The sequence below is a fragment of the Suricata suricatta genome, chromosome 8, assembly GCF_006229205.1.
Source record: "Suricata suricatta isolate VVHF042 chromosome 8, meerkat_22Aug2017_6uvM2_HiC, whole genome shotgun sequence".
NCBI classification, from domain to species: Eukaryota; Metazoa; Chordata; class Mammalia; order Carnivora; family Herpestidae; genus Suricata; species Suricata suricatta.
Window position 1 is genome coordinate 131,885,542 of NC_043707.1, and position 16,849 is coordinate 131,902,390.

General features: G+C 48.3%; 2 long non-coding RNA genes across 3 annotated transcripts in view; one reads left to right on the top strand and one right to left on the bottom strand.

Moving 5' to 3' along the window:
* Positions 1–9,201: 9,201 nt before the first annotated feature.
* Positions 9,202–15,089, bottom strand: LOC115299943. Of its 2 annotated transcripts, XR_003912431.1 has the most exons (4): positions 14,979–15,089; positions 14,592–14,869; positions 12,080–12,186; positions 9,202–9,342 (listed from the first exon to the last, which is right to left on the bottom strand). It is a non-coding gene; the product is annotated as an uncharacterized LOC115299943 (long non-coding RNA). The 2 variants fall into 2 exon arrangements; XR_003912430.1 differs by lacking the exon at positions 14,979–15,089 and having other exon boundaries at positions 14,592–14,956.
* A 339-nt stretch (positions 15,090–15,428) lies between these two features.
* LOC115299945 overlaps positions 15,429–16,849 on the top strand; it is a 6,229-nt gene continuing 4,808 nt past the window's right edge. Inside the window, exon 1 of the long non-coding RNA XR_003912432.1 lies at positions 15,429–15,542. This is a non-coding gene — a long non-coding RNA (uncharacterized LOC115299945). The remainder of the gene's footprint in view (positions 15,543–16,849) is intronic.

Below are 16,849 nucleotides of genomic sequence, written 5' to 3' on the forward strand. Positions count from 1 at the left end.
TGTCATTCCTTGGGTTGTAGACACATCACCTCGATCTTGCCTTTTCATCTTCCCTGGCATTGTGTGTGTCTGTGTCCAAACTTCCCCTTTTCTAAGGACCCCAGTTTCATGGGATTAGGACCTCACCCAACTCCAGGATGACCTCATGGTCCCTTTAATGCTCCTGCAACAACCCTACTTCCAAAAAAGGTCATATTCTGAGGTCCAGAGACTTAGGGCTTTAATATACACATTTGGGAGGGACACAATCCAACCCATAATGCCATTTTGCAGCTGCGGAATGTGAGTCTCAGGATGGGGAGGTCACTTGTGTGATATAAGGGTGGCAGCAGACCCAGGATTTGAAACCAGAAGCGTAATGCCCGCTGTGCCTACTTAAACACCTCTCCGGACAAAATGTCTGCATCCCCGCAATATTCCTTCAAAATCTAACTCACGATGTGAAGTTAGGAGGTAGGGACTCTGGGAGGGGCTGAGGTCATGGGATTGGCACCCTTATAAAAGAGACCCCAAGGGCACCTGGGGGGCTCAGTCAGTTGAGTGTCTGACTTCGGCTTTGATCACGATCTCATGATTCTTGAGGTCGAGCCCTGCATCAGATTCTGTGTCTCCCTCTCTGTCTGCCCCTCCCCAACCCATACTGAAAACTAAACATTAAAAGAGACCCCAGAGAACTCCCTTGCTCCTTCTCAGCACATGAGGACACAGCAAGAAACAGCCACCTATGAACTTGGGAAGTGGGCCTCCCCAGATATTGAACCTGCCCAGCCTCCTGAACCGTTAGAAATCACTGTGTTTAAACCACTCTGTTAAAACTGCTCAGACGGAGTAAGAAAAACAGCTTTAGAACTGATCCAGGGGCACCTGGGTGGCTCAGTTGGTTAAGCATCTGACTTCAGCTCAGGTCATGATCTCACAGTTTGTGAGTTCAAGCCCCGTGTTGGGCTCTGGGCTGACAGCTCAGAGCCTGGAGTCCACTTTGGATTCTGTGTCTCCCTCTCTCTCTGCCCTTCCTCTTCTCATGCTCTGTCTTTCTCTCAAAATAAATTCATGTTTAAAAAAAAAAAAGAACTGATCCAATGCATGGTCTCACCTAAGTTCTATAGATTCTTGAATTAGTTGCCATCTTACGCTCCTCCTTCCCAGAGTGAGTTACTGACGTTAAATGACGGAAGGCGTGTCCTGCACACCACGCAGAGCATCTACATACAAGGAGCACGTAATATTGGGTATCGGCATCAGGCCAACACAGAGACGGCGTCAACTCAATAGGCAGGTGCACCCACCCCGCGGGTCGTCCTGCCTGCTCTGGATTTCAATGCCTCGCTTCACTAGCTGTGTGACCCCTGAGTGCTGACTTCATCTCCTTCAGCCTTAGCGCCCTCATCTGTAAAATGGGGCAATCACAGCGTGATGAGGGTGATGTTAGCTACTGCGTGCAGAGTGAATCAACAGTGCCTGGCCAGTAGTAACTGCTACAGAAGACATGAACGAGCACAGCCAGGCAGCCTGATCAGATCAGCCTGCAAAGATCAGAGCTATCCCCAGGCCACCCCCTCTCTGGGGGCGAGGGGTGATGGTAAATGACACCTCCGTCGAGCTGGAACCTTGGACATGATTCTGCAAAACTCCCTCATCCCTCAAACCCTGCCCATTTTACCTCCAGAATTTCATTCTGAACTTCCGGATACTTCTCACCACCTCCATGGACCCCAGCCCCATCTTCTCTCCCCACCCCTCACCCCTGCGTTCCCCCATCCCCTCTGTACTAGAGCTTCCTGACGGTTCTGCTGCCAGCCTTACTCTTCTATAGCGTGTTCTCAAAACAACAGCCAGAGGGAGTGTTGTAACAAGTCAGATCACGTCCCTTTGCTCAGAACTCTCCTCTGGCTTCCATGTTGCACAGTCAGTCCGTATCCTTTGCCCCAGCCCCGTGTGATCTGTCTCCCCACGACCTCTCTGATCTCTCTCTTTTGCTCCCATGGCTTGCTCTGCTCCAGCCAAACTGGCTATCTGGCTGACACTTAAACACACCCAAATGCTCCTGCCTCAGGGCCTTTGCACTTGCTGTTCTGTCTGCCTGGTGTGCTCCATGGATGGCTCTCTTGCCTCTTCATGCTTCACACAAATAGCCAGACCACTCTCTTTCTCCCTTATAAGTCTTCATGCTCTCTGTATGCTCATCCCATATGCCATGCCATATATTTTCACTTGCTTCTCTTGTTTATCGTCTGCCTCCTACTCTAGAATATCAGTGCCACGAGGGTGGGGATCTTTGTCTTCTTTGCCCAGCAGCATCTCAGTGTCTGCAAAGGTGCTTGGCACATCACAGGCCCTTGATAGACATTTCTGGAATGAACAGAGAAGTGCAGGAAGCAAAGAAAGGAGGCGATGTCGTGTAACTTTTGTCGAGACACAAGAAAGACCAACTTCAGGAGGACAGAAATCAGAAACAGTGGTGAGAGCCGACTCCGAGAAAACAGAAAGAAATAAAAATGAGTTGCCAGCATCATTCTACTTTCAAAAGAAAGACCCACTTGCTTTGTGCCTCTGTAAAACCTCACAATTTGGTAAAAGCACACGGATGTGTTCAAGCGGGGAGGGAACGCTTTGGCAGCCCTCATATTTCCCAGACTCAGTCAATAGGCTCGAGGTCACCCAAAGTTGCTGGTACAAAGAGAGGGATTAAGTCACGGAGAAATTTCCTGAGCTCGGGGAGGACCTCCTCTTCTTCCAAAGCCTTCCTGAGCCCAGAAGCCACGGTCTCACCTTGCAGTCACGAGGCCCTTAACAGCTCTGCAGTTTCTTCATCTGAGAGGAGGGAGTGTTAAAGGGACAAATGCCTGTGGCATGTGGGGAGTTCCTAACATCTCCTTTGGGAAGGCTGATAAACTCCAGATGAACGCAATTAGTGTGCTTCTTCCAGACGGGTCTTGAACCGGAGCCAGGTCAGTGTGATGGGGGGAGGTCTTGCCGGGGGGGACACTCGTGGGGAGGAGCGGCAGTGCTCCTGAGCCTGAAAGGGAGAGGCCCCCCATGGAGGGTTGGACGGTGAGAAAGGACATCTTGGTGCCGATGGCCGGGGCTCCTGGGGACATCATGTGCCTTCCTCTGTGCTGTGGCCGCGGTCCCAGCTCTGCACAGTGAAAGCCTGTGCTGGGGGACATCGACTCCAGTCAGCAAGGGAGATGGCACAATGTGCCTCGTACAGAAAGCCCGGGCCCCTGGCCCTCTGACAATCGCAGCTGTGAGCATCTGGAACAAACTGTCCCTCCCGGGACCATGCAAGTACCCCGTGAACGCTCCGAGCAAAAAGCATTTGCTTTTGTGGCTCCAACTCTGATTGAAGACATGCCTGCTGTTCACTTGTTCTGTGGCTCGTCCTGGTGTGTCGGTGTCCCCGGAGAACCTCGGGTCTCCCTACTTTCCAACAACCCCATTATTACCTCTCCCCTACCCCCCAAACTCGAAGCCACTCTCACTTTTGTTATTGAAATCTAGTGTATGTGCTGCTGAAGCGAGCACATTTTGTTATCAAAATCTAAACTCCAAGGCAAAAAGACATTTGTTGACCATCTACCACAAAGCCAGAAATTCCAGATTCTCTTTCTTCTCTTAAATCACTTAAGCCTCACGCAGGCCTGCATTCCATGTTTAAGAACAAAAGCAACTTGCATGAGGCACACAGCCTGGTCTGACAACACGCCGGGTGGCTGCCATGAAGTCAAACAGCTGAGAAATGAATGTAATATTCTGAATCGAAGCAACCCAACCAGCCAGTGCATTTGGCTCTTGCTGGTAGAGACTCTTGAGAAAACCCATGGCGGAAGAAATCCCTCTCCCAGAATGACGGTTGACCTCTGTCTTACAGAAAGAAAAAAAAGAAATAATCTTGAAACCTTCCTCAAAACACAGTTTTGGGACTCTGGCAGAGTCACTGTGGGACACTGAAGTGGGGCTCTCAGCTTCCTCTTCCTTTTCTTCTCTTTCCATATTGTCAGTGTCTGATACTTCGTAGAAACGCCTAGACTTCCATCAAATGGTACTTCTTACCCTTTCCCCTTCTTATCAGTGCTGCCTTGAAAAGTAAAGACATATACTACATTCAGGGCTGAACAAGCAAAAATAAGAATAAGTTATGCAGAAGAGCCTGAAAAGATAAGAACAATGTTTCTGATTGAAAGAGTAATTCAGTTTTGACAGAGCCTCTGAATGGAAAATTGGTTGAATATGTTGGTTGATGGTGTTGTGGGAATGTAGCAAGGGCTCCAATTATACCATTTTGGGTGGTGTGCGGAGAGAGCAAGAGTCGCTAAAGAAACACGTCACCTCTCTGCCATTTAGATCATGCAATTCAGTGAAGAATTCACAAGGAGGAAAGGCTCAAAGCCCTTCCTGAGGAAATAAACTAAATTCAGGGAGCACCCACACTGTGCCCTATCTATTTCATACACTGCCCCATTGGATTCCCCTAACAATGCTTTGAGGCACGTGCCATTATCCTCACCACTTTAAGAAGACAAAGTCAAGAGTCGGGGAAATTGAATGAGTTACCCCAAGGCTAAGAAGGGATCTGCTCCCAGAAGACCCAACTTGAAAGCCCATGCAACTTCCTCTGTCATTTTGTTCTAGGTGGACGAAGATTTCAGGGGGCAGGTGGGCTAGCTCTCCTATCCCCCTTCCTTCCTCTCCCCTCCTCCTCCCTTCTCCCTTTCTCCCTCCCTTTCTTCTTCTTTCACTCCTCCCTTCCTTCCTTCTTTCCTTCCTTTTCAGGGAAAGACCATCATTTCACCCTGCACAAGCTGGGATGATGGGCGAGATGGAGGACCTGTCTTCTGATATCAGTGTGCATATTAAACACTGACTGCGGCCAAAGCCACTTGGCTCACCTTTGAGGATACAAGGAACACCAAGCGACTTGACCAGCTAGGAGTTACGAGGTTGGAGGCTGCATCCTTCCTGAGGGCAGGCAGAGAGAAAAGCTGAAGTGAACGAAGTAAAAGGTTTTGGTATTGTGGAAAGAGAAACTCCAGGACCTGAATCTGAGGAGTAACAAGCATTTTATTTAGACTTGCCGAGTGTAGACACCTAGGGATGAGAGACGCTGCCACAGGGAGTCTGCACAAGAAAAGAAAAATCAAGCTTCCTTTCTAGGCTTCCCTCGATTCCAATTATTTTCTCTCTCGAGTGAGGTCATGGGTCATGACTCACAAGTGATGTCATGGAGTAGCACACACCGGACGCAGCCAGACCTTGGGTCCAATTAGTTTGCTCACTATTTGTTTGAGCAAATGATGTAACTTCTCAGGGATTCAACCTCCTCAGCTATAAAACTATCGAATCCACTGGGTTCTTAGGAAGATAAAATGGCATCACACTTGTAAAGGGTCCAGCCCCATGTGTCCCATTAGACGCATTGTAAGGACTCAATAAATGGTTGGTGTAGAAGTCATACTGTCCATCATTTACTTGGGTGAGTTCAACGGTATAAATGTAACTCAGATGGGTGGGCTGCTCTGGTTGGTGCAAGTAAGTGTGCCCATCACTCCACCCGAGGTGCCCAAGCCCAGCCCAGGATACCACAAACGAATATACCATCCCTTCGTGCATCTCAGTTTCCGAGTCTCCATCTTGCTAGGTTGACTACATTGGGCTATGCTCATGTGTGTATGTAAGAACAAGATATAAGTTTGTGAAACGGGTCCCCCGCTCTCTCCCTCAGTGCTCAGCCACAAGGGAGCCATCTGTTCTGATTCTGGGAGTGGGGGTGGCAGGAGCTGGGAGATGACAGACTGCACAGATAATTTAAGAAACTATATTTTGACCATTCCCAAATTTATTTCATCTTATTTGCTGATTTCTGAACCTCACCCCACTGCTTGTGGCTGTTAACTGCTCTACCATCAGACCACGGAGAGGGGACCATTGGCTTGAGTTGCGTTGCCAACAAACAGATTGGTTTTCTGCAGCTTGACTTCTGAGCGACAAGGTGGAGGAGGGTGTGGAGATGAAGATCACAAACACCAGGGCTAAGCCCCAGGAGCCCCTCTGACTTTCCGCAGAAGTCAGTGCTAACTTCAAACACAGACAGGATTCTGAGCACATCTTATTAGCACAAGTTGCTGGATATAACAAAGTCTATCAAATTATTTGATAAAGATCTATTCATTACCCTTATCCACCCAAAAGAAAAATATAATTGAAACGCAGTCACATGCTATAATAGGCGAAGGAATAAAACTTCCTCATTTCTCCCCCCCTAATTAGAAAACCAGAGGCTTAGAGGAATGTGTGAAGGCAGATCAGATAGGAGAACAGATTTTATGTGTTTTAGGTAGAGAATGTTCTTCAGGGTGACTTGCCAGTTAAGATATTTTATAAACTTCAAAAACAAAATAGCCTAAAACAAAAATACATGTCCCCCCCCCCTTGCAGAACTGTAGCGACCTCCTTGTCCGTAGAAACCACCCATTAAACATCTGTTGAGTCTGTCATGATTGATAGTGGCTGTCGGAACCCACATGTCGGCAACACGAGTGTCTCGTGAGTGAAGGCTCTGGGAAACGAAAGAAAGGGCGCTGATAAGGTCTGAATCCTACTTCGTACACTAGAGAGCTCTCTCCCTGCAGTCGGGAGAGGGGAGAGGAAGAGAGACTGCTGCGGGGCAGGAGAAAGCCCCTGGGGCATGGAGGCAGGGTGGACGCTGTCCCCACCAGGAAGGGACCCTTCCACCCGCAAGGGACAGAAGCAAAAGCAAACGTCCACTGAGGCCTCCTCTTGGACTTTGCCTGGAAGGACAAGGTCACCACTTGCCCCCAGCCCGAAGACCTCCCCCAACTAACCCAGATTCTCTCTTCCTCTATGTGGCTTATTTTAAAACTCAACTATATATTAACCCGTTACTAAGCCATTTGCTCAGATCAAATGGATTTTTCTAAAAAAAAACTGTTTTCTGGGGCACCTGGCTGGCTCAGTTGGTTGAACGTCCGACTTTGGCTCAGGTCACAGTCCCGTGGTTCGTGAGTTCAAGCCCCACATGCAACTCCTAGCTGTCAGCACAGAGCCTGCTTTGGATCCTCCGTCCTCCTCTCTCTCTGCCCCTCCCCTGCTCATGCTCTTTTCTCTCAAAAATAAAGAAAACAATAACAATATTTAAAAACTGTTTTCTGAGGTGGGGAACAACTTCTCTGCAATGATGGTTCTGAAGAAATACGACCCTGGGCAGATATGCATCCACGGGCAGGGAGGGAGCTTGGAGGGACAGGGCGCCTTGCGAGGGAGACATGCCCAGGTGGGTCGCTAAACGGGGTGAGGAGCTTGGAAACTACGAGAACTGTAATCACGCAGCGGAAACCCTTCCACTCACCAACACCACAGTCCTGCTGGTCTTGGGGGGTGGCCAGCCCCCCACCCCGGGAAGACCCAGTTCTACAACCTCCCCGCCAGCCTCTGAAACCTTTTCGGGGCCCTCCGCTCCCTTTGCCCAACGACCACTTGCACATGATGCACCACTCGGGAGGATGCTTAGTCCCCAGGAGACGACACAGCACCCAACAGAAGGAGCCTGGCGCCCCGATGTCAGTGTGGTACCCAGACGTCTCCCCTGACCCACCCTGGATCGCCAGACAAGCAGGACATAAACTCCTACCGTGTTAAAGCCTTGAGATTTCAATGCATGTTTGTTGAAGCAATTGACATTATTTACTCTAACTATGGTTGTAGCTAACACCCACCAGGTTTCCGTCTAAGTATGCGAATCCTCACGCTGGTCATTCGAAATAGGAATTGTCATCGTTCCCGTTTCACAGGTAGGAAACTAAAGCTCAGAGAGGTTAAGTAACCTGCCCAAGACCACCCAGCTAGAGAATAATGACAGCCCTGGGTACTCACAAAGGGGAAGTGAAACCAAGGTGGGGGGAGGAGTTACAGATGACAGAGTTTACAGGCCTCACACATTTCCCAAGGAGAGACTTGGGCAGGTGTTGTAGAGGACGAGGTACGGGCCGTAGTGACAGACAGAAGCAGGTGCCAATTCTGAGCCAAGAGGTGACATTCCCACCTCGACTGTGTGCCCCCTGCCGAGACACCTAGCTTCTGCGATCTTCTGTGCCGTCACCTGCAGAGTGGGGATGGGGACACGTCCCTCACTGGCTGGCTGTGAGGATTAACAAGGTGAGTGTTCATGGTGCAACGTAGGTACTGAATGCGTATCTATTCCCTCCCTGAGTGGCGAGAGGTCATTTTTGATGAAAGAGGAGCATGAGGAGCTGCTGGGAGCCCCAGCATCCCCGGTGCTCACGGATCCTAGTTTGCACACAAAGGGCCTTAACAGAACACACCGGCCACCGGCCACCGGCTCCCGTGGCCCAGCAATGCTGGAGGACTTGCAACCCAGTGCCACTAGCCAGACGCTTCGTCATGCGACCTCGCTTTGGCCCTCTACTCAGGTACATGTACTTAATTGAGCACACGCCGTGCACCAGGCACTGTCCCAAGTACAGGGGACAGACACGCTGGGGAACCAGAGAGGGAACGCGTCCACTCCCCCAGACCCGGCCTTCCCACAGGCGCTGGGGAACGAGCAGACACTAAGTGAACAAACCAACGAGATAGTTACACTTGCTGTTGCGTGTTATGAAGAAGACACATGGAGAATGGGAGCGAGAATAAGTGGGATGGGTTGGGGTTTACACCAACAGAGAGATCAGAGTAGGCGACCCTTGAACTAACACGTGAAGGGGGCGCATGAGTCCCCCAAGGAAAGGGGTGGCTCCAACAGTGTGAGCAAAGGCCCTGGGGTAGGAAAGGCTTTGGCATGTCTGAGAAAGAGACAGGCAGTCAGTGTAATGAAGAGGGCAGCGGTATAAGCTAAAGTTCCTTGTTAATTTGTTTTTCTGGAAAAAAGATCCAGGAAAAATACACCATCCCTCACATTCTGGCCTGTCATTAAAGCCAAGGTAATGAGGCTTGGTTGTAGACAAATCATGGCAGCAGGAACTCCAGATGTATCCATCCGCTTGTTACTACTGAGGTAAGAGATCTGAAAACAACATTAGAGGTGCCATGTCCACCCCGGCGACTGGGATGGAAGCCAGATGGAGCAGACAGCCCCTAGGAACATCTGGAGCCTTAGAAAATAGTTTCTGGCTTGAAAACACATTTTCCGATAAAATCATTCTGGACCATACAGATACAAAGAGACACAAGGAAGGGGCCATTTAATTCCCTCTCACCGATGCCTCTGTGTCAAGGTCATGGCTCCTCTGGCCAAGCTGGGCTGTCCTCCCTTCCTGGATACTGTCTAGCAGTTGGAGAAACTTGAACTTCACCTTCATGAGAGCCCTAGAAATACAGAAGGAATTTCAGACAGTCTGGATGTCCCTGGACACACCCGGAGATCAAGTTGGCCTTCCGAGCCTTCCCAGACCCAGCTGAAGAAAATTCCCACAACGGAGGGCAGACTCCCTTCCCTCTCTGCCCAAATGTCCAATATGGAGTCTGAGCCAACCTGATGGCAACTTCTGACCCTCTCCCTCTTCTACCAGAGTGACGGTGGATCCAACAGGGCAGAGAAGGGACCACCCAACTGCCTGCCTGGAGGTGACCACAAGTATAAGGTGATCCTGGGGGAGGAGAGTGCTTGAGAGCCTTCTAAGGTTGAAGTACTTTTATCTCAATCAGGCTTAGCATCTTAAAAGAGAACCAGAGTCCCTGCTTCATGGGACAAAAGTGATGGTGGTCTTAACAGATCAATGGTAATGCCAAAGGTAATGCTAGTGTTGTGTGACTTCTTTCTTTTTTATTTTTTAAGTTTATTTATTTATGTTGCAGGAGAGTGAGGGGCAGGCATGGAGAGAGACAGAATCCCAGATAGGCTCCTCCATGCTGTTAGCACAGAGTCCAACGCGGGGCTCAAACCCACAGACTGTGAGGTCATGATCTGCACTGAGATCAAGAGCTGGACGCTTGACTGGTGGAGCCCCCAGGCGCCATGCCAGTGTTGTGACTTCTGTTGGTAAATCCTGGGATCCCTGCAATGAGGAAGACCCCAGATTTAGGTGCCAAGGAGTCACAAAGGCGTCGCTCACGTAGATGAGATTGAATACCAGGCCAGGGTCTTTCTTGCTTGCTAGTTATTTTAAGTTCCGGATGTGGCATGGAGCATGCTAGAAGGGAAGACCTGCTTTTATTTTCTTCTAATTCTTGTACTATGGTTTCCATGATGTGAGCTCTTTCTCTCCTTGGATCTCTGTGTTTCTTATGCATCTTTTATCCATTATGTATAAGGTATCTTTTGAACATCATGCTGATACCAAGTCTCTTTTTGTTCCACTTTATTGATTGGCCCCAAGGAAAAGTTGTAGATCTTATGCACACATGTTCTGGAATTCTGAAGATGATAAACTCAAACATGAAGACTTAGCAGCAAAGAACATGTGGGAAAGGCCCATGTATAGAGCCTGGAGCATTATATTGCATTATTTGAGTAAAACAGAATGATTAGAATAGACTCACGAAACTAAATATTTTCATTTTAATAACAGACTATTTTCTGGAAGGAAATTTGGACATTGTAGTTCAATTTTTAGTGCTGAATGAAAGCAGGCATCAGAGAACCCATCATTAAAATTCAGGAATGTCTATTAATTAATAATAACAAAAAGGAGAATAATAAAAGGAATCAGTGTCAGGAGTCCCCAACACTTCGTGAATCTAGGACTTGGAGGCATAAGTGTTTTGTTACTTTGGTGTTTATGAAGCCTGTAAGAGGGATAAGGTCTATGAAACCTGAGTCATATTGGTCATGTGCCAAATGGGAACAAGAAATTCTTGCCTAGGAGGATCTCTGTTTTCTTAGTGAGCATCTATTTCTCTTTCTGAGAATACAAGAAGTAACAACCTCATTTCTTCAACTGTTAGGAATTCATAAACATCTTCTGGCTCCAGAGGTAGGAATGTGGCCCAGGGCCAGTCAGGGTCCTGCTTTCTCATGGCCATAGTCATGGGTGAAAAGCAGGTATACAAACTGAGCTGGGGTCCAGTCAATGCCAGCGAACATCAGTCAACCCTGGGAGATGGGCTCTAATGCTTAGGGAAGAGACAGTCTCTTTTTGTGTGTAGGTGCTGATCATGGCCATCATGCCATTACCAGGGAGTGCCTGGCTGGAAATGAACAAAGTAGGACACAGAATCAGGGAGAATTAGATTCTAATCATCACCTGAACACCTGGGTCCTGATGTACTGGATTCATACCTTGACCTTCCCAGTAGTGTGAATCCATATATTATTTCTCTGATTAAACCAATTTAGTGTCTTTCTAGATGTTGCTACACCCATTTTTCTTCAAACCAAAAGTCCATGTATTCAGAGCTTGCTTTTTGAAGAATAAAAGGATGGATTTGGGTTTTACAGAACAACTAACTTTTAGAACCAAAAGGGTCCTGTTCCTACTCATTCTGCATAGCAAACCACCCCAAAATGTAATGGGGTAAAGCCACAGCTGCTGGATGCTCATGAATGGTGTGGGTCAGGAGTTGAGAGAGAGCACAGTGGGGGGTGGTTCGTCTATACTTCGTGATCTCGTAGGTTTCTGAAGGCAAGATGTCACTCATCCGAGGTTGATGTCCTGTACAGATTTCATTGCTCACACACATCTAGTGCCTAGGCAGTATCCACACAAATGCTGGGCTCAGCTGGGACTTTTAAACAAAATGCCTACTGATGGCATCTCTGTGTGGCTGGCTTGGATGTCTTACACGTCCTCAAGGCTCCAAGAGTGAAGGTCCCAACAAGATAGAATAATCATGATCTGGCTTCACATAGCACCGCCTACACCACACTTAACATGCCTTCCCAGATTCATGGGAAGGGACCATGTCAAAGTGTTAGGCGCCATGTTGGAAGAGTCCCGTGCATGTAGCAGTGTTTTCTTCACACTTCCAGTCTCTGCAGAGATTCTCCTGTCAGGTAATACCCCCCCCGCCCCAAATCCTAGTCCTCCCAACTGACTTTGTCTTTATTCTGCAAAGGTCTGTAACATGTTACCCCCTGAAGAAGCATCCCCTGATTTTTTCTCACCTGGGCGGGGCCTCACGTTGCTCTGCTGCATTCACACCCGCTGGCTATCTTGCCATGTTGGAGTTGCCTCATTCGTCTTCGTTGCCTTTTTCCAAATCATGGACATCCTAATGAGCACAGACCCTGATTTCCATATTTGTTATTATTATTATATTACTATTATGATGATTAATTTTTACTTCAGCTCCTGGCACATGGAAGATGCTAAAAAATGTATTCAGTGAAAATGTCCAGCCCCCTCAGTTTGCAAATGAGAAAACACCAGCTTAGAAAGAGAAGTAGACTGTTCAGAGTCATGCAACTCATCTCTAAGAGTCTAGAACACATGTCTCCTGTCCACAACTCCCATGCTACTCTCCCTACACCACCATGTTGGTCCAAACATTAAGTCCCAAGGGCAATCAGAAAGGGTTGCATGTGGCAGCCATGAGCCCGGGAGGGTCTGTGCAGCCAACCTCTGCCAACTAAATCACTGGCTTTCGAACCCCACTAATTTGTGATGCTTTTCGCCCTGGGAAGAAAACACAATAGATTGAGAGTGGCGTTTTACATTTGCAGAAACAAGAACCGATTGCACCGGAGTTCATGCCTAATTAGCTTACGCATTTTGCCGGCAGGCTCCGTACCTCCCAGCTGAAATGTGTGTCACAGGCACTGCCGGTTCCCGAATTCATGGGCCAGATGTTTGGCATGCTAGTGCGCAGAAGGATTATGGCCAGGAAAAAAAAAGAAACAGAAAGGTGAGCAGTTGTTCTGAAATGCTTTAGAACATTCTGGACCATTTTCAATTTTCATGAACCTGTCGCACGTGCAAAGTGAAATTGTACTACAAAGAAATCCACATACAAAGCATTGAAATAAATCTAGATGGTGCACACTACGCACTTGGCTCCATTTCTTTTTTTCTCCCATGTTTATTTATTATTTTTGAGAGAGAGAGAGAGAGAGAGAGAGAGAGAGAGTAAGCGAGTGAGTGCAGGGAAGGGAGGGCCAGAGAGAGAAGGAGACACAGAATCCGAAGCAGGCTCCAGGCTCTGAGCTGTTGGCACAGAGCCTGAGGAGGGGCTCGAACTCACGAACTGTGAGATCATGACCTGAGCCGAAGCCAGACGCTTAACTGACGGAGCCTCCCAGGCGCCCCTCACATGACTCTATTTCATAGGTATTGACTCTATTTCATAGGTATTGATCACTTCCTAGAATGTGAGATAACACATGTCCATTACCTATTGATCTACACATTCCCTTTTTGTGCCAAGGCAAATTGGATGTTTTTAGAACAGAGGTCCAGAAGAAATTAGTTTGGGGATTTCTTTCACCTTCTTTGTAGCGTATTCTAACACTGATCTTATTCACAACTCCAAAGAGGAGAGTATTCAGCTTACTAATAGTGTAACCGCCTCTTCCTGCAAATTGTCCCCTGGATAGCTTGTCTTTTCTGGCCTTAAAATTACCTCTATTTCCAACAAAAGTTCTGAGCATTTTCAGCTTAATGAGAAGGAAGTGTTAGTATTCTGAGAACATTACAACAAACAAACAAATCAATGTTTTTTTAAATCCACAAGGTTTTCTTTATCGGGCTACCTCTTCTAAAAGTTTGTATTTTTTTTAACAAAAAAAAGTTCTTTGCTCCCATTTCGTGTGTTCTAGATTAGGAAAACATGAGTTTATCTTGGCAAGGATTTGGACAAATCAGAAGTCTCATATATTGCCTACCAAAATATAAATTGGTAAAAATAGAAAACACTCTGGAAAAAAATTCAGCCTAAGCTAATAAATTTTCAGATATGCATTCCTTGGGACTTAAAATCCCACATCCAGAGAAACTTCTGCACAGTTGCCCTCGGAGGGCTGGGCGACAATCCTTACAGTGGCAGCAGGAAGGGCCCCCTGCAGTACAGCAGCAAGAGAATACACAGGTCAAGGGCACCACTGACTCTTCCCACGCCAGAAAAACAGGTGGAGGCTTCAAGCTAGAGGAAACTCACACACACGCCACTGTTTGCAGATAACAGATTGTGAATGATGCACCGGCTCCTGCTCAAGGACAGGCCAGAGCCTCCTAACCCTTCTCCCTTGCCTTCCCACAGCCCGTTCTCAACACAGCAGCCGGAAACCCAGGGCGGACCAAGACACACCTCTGTTCAAACACTCCAATTGCCCCCTTCTCACTCAGAATAACTAAGTCAAGATCTCCAATGACTTACAAGGCTTTACCTCAGCTGCATTCACCCTCTTCTCCCCCTGCCTATCTGACACCCCCCCCCCACCTGCTCACTCTGTTCCAGGCAGTCCTGCTTCCTGGATTTTCTGCCTCAGGGCTTTTGCATTTGCTCTGCTCTTGGCCTTGAATGCTCTTCCTATCCCCAAACCGCCTTTTCAGTGAGACCTCCCCTGATCTCAGCTGCAACCAGCCCACACCAGCACCCCCTCCTCCCTTCCTGGCTTCTGTTTCTCCCACACACTTCTCACCCTCTCCTTACATCCCCCAGAACCCAGGCCCTTTCCTTACTGCCTGTCGTTTCCCATGAGAATGGCAGTTCCATGAAGGCAGGCGTTTGGTCTGTGTTGTTCCCTATGGTATCTCCAGAACCCGGTGCCTGGTGCACAAAAAGCCCTCGACAAAAAGTTACATGCACGAATAAGTCACTGAGGAATGTAACTGCAGACAGGGAGAGGTATAATGCAGTAAGTAAACCGAATAACGGATTCGAATCCCTGTGGAGCCAGGCGGGCAGGTGGCTTCTTCACATCAAGTTGGCCAGAGGTGGCCCTCCCGATGAAGTGTCACTGGAACAAGACCTGAATGAGGAGAAGCCAGGTGCCCAAAGACCCAGAGGAACGATGTTCCAGGTGGCGGGAACAGAAAGCACAGGTGTCTAGAGGCCAGAGGAAGTACCAGAATGAAAGACGAGCCCATGACCCCAAGAGGCCATGTTGTTTCTTATCGAGGCCACACCACAGGGGGGTCCTTTCCCCTCTTATTCTCTCTTTAATTGTTTGCCATCTGGGGTCGTGGCTCCAGGTATCTGCCTCCAACAGACCCCTGGGCGTGGCCGTGCAGGATTGTGACCGAGGGCAAACCACATCCGCCCTCTGTCACATCCGGACGTCAGGGCTCCACATCCGATGCGGTTCAGAACATGCCCATGTACATGTTTGCTCCCGCCTTCTTCCCAAAGGGAGATGAGGGAGGGGGGTTTCCTTCCCTTCTCACGGAGCACAGACTCCACCTTCAGTTTTCTCGGAGGTAAACAGGGCGGCCCTAGTGACAATGCAGACACTCCTTTCCAAAGTGGCCCAGAGAGCCGGCCACATCTTTCATTTCTTTATTGTTACAGAAACAGTTACCATGAGATCCACCCTTGGGACAAACTTCCAAGCGCACAATACAGCGTGGTGACTGCCTGTAGAGTCCTGACATGGCCTGGAGGCCTCTTTCTCTCCCAACTCTGTCCCCAGGGTGAGTGTCAGGGGGAAGAGCCACGTGGAGCCAGAACCCAGAGGAGCGGCCATTGTGATCTCAATGAAGGAGCGTAATTTTTTTTGTTCATGTTACAATAGATCATTCCATTCTCTCCTCCTCCCCCCCCCGCCCCTCCCCCCGTCTCCTCCCCCTCCTCCTCCTCCTTCCAGAGACTGGAGGGAAGGGTGAGTGAAGGAGAATTTACCTCCTGCCTGTGGGAGGGGCAGGGTCTGCTCAGACATCCAGCAGGTGGGCACCTCAACCTCCCTGATGCTTCAGGTGTGCAGGTGCAGCCAGAGGAGAGGGTGAATTTTGCTCTCAAAAATAATTTTTAAAAAAAGGTAATGGGGCTGAATTTCTGGAGAGAGATCAGGAAGAGCCATGGTTTGAGACAAAAAAGAACCAGACAGAAGACAAAACGCAGGGTGTGTGATGGTGGCGATGGTGGGGGCCCGGGGGAGGGTGCGTTTTGAGCAATGAGGCAGGAGGCCCATGGGGTGTGGATGGGGGTGAGCTGGTCGGACTTGTCCAACCCCCTGGACAGCTGATGTCCAGTTTGGGGCTGTCGACCCCATGCTGCCATCAAGGGATCTCCATGGTCACTTGAGAGCCTTAGAAATGTCTGCCATATACAAAGTAATATTGAAGAAGAAAACCAAAACGGGAGGCATCACAATCCCAGACTTTAGCCTCTACTACAAAGCTGTCATCATCAAGACAGTATGGTATTGGCACAAAAACAGATACATGGATCAATGGAATAGAATAGAGAGCCCAGAACTGGACCCACAAGTATATGGCCAATTAATCTTCGACAAAACAGGAAAAAGTGTCCAATGGAAAAAAGACAGCCTCTTCAACAGGTGGTATTGGGAGAGCTGGACAGCAAAATGTAGAAAAATGAAATTACACCACTTTCTGACACCATACACAAAAATAAACTCAAAATGGATAAAGGATCTGAATGTGAGACAGGAAACCACAAAAACCCTTGAGGAAAAAGCAGGAAATAGCCTCCAAGACCTCAACCGCAGCAGTTTCTTCCTCGACACATCCCCAGAGGCAAGGGAATCAAGAACAAAAATGAACTACTGGGACCTCATCAAGATAAAAAGCTTCTGCAAGGCAAAGGAAATAATCAAAAAAACTAATAGGCAACCAACAGAATGTGAAAAGATAGTGGCAAATGGCGTATCAGGTAAAGGGCTAGTATCCAAAATATACAAGGAGCTCACTAAACTCCATACACGAAAAATGAATGATCCAGTGAAGAAATGAGCAGAAGACCTGAATAGACACTTCTC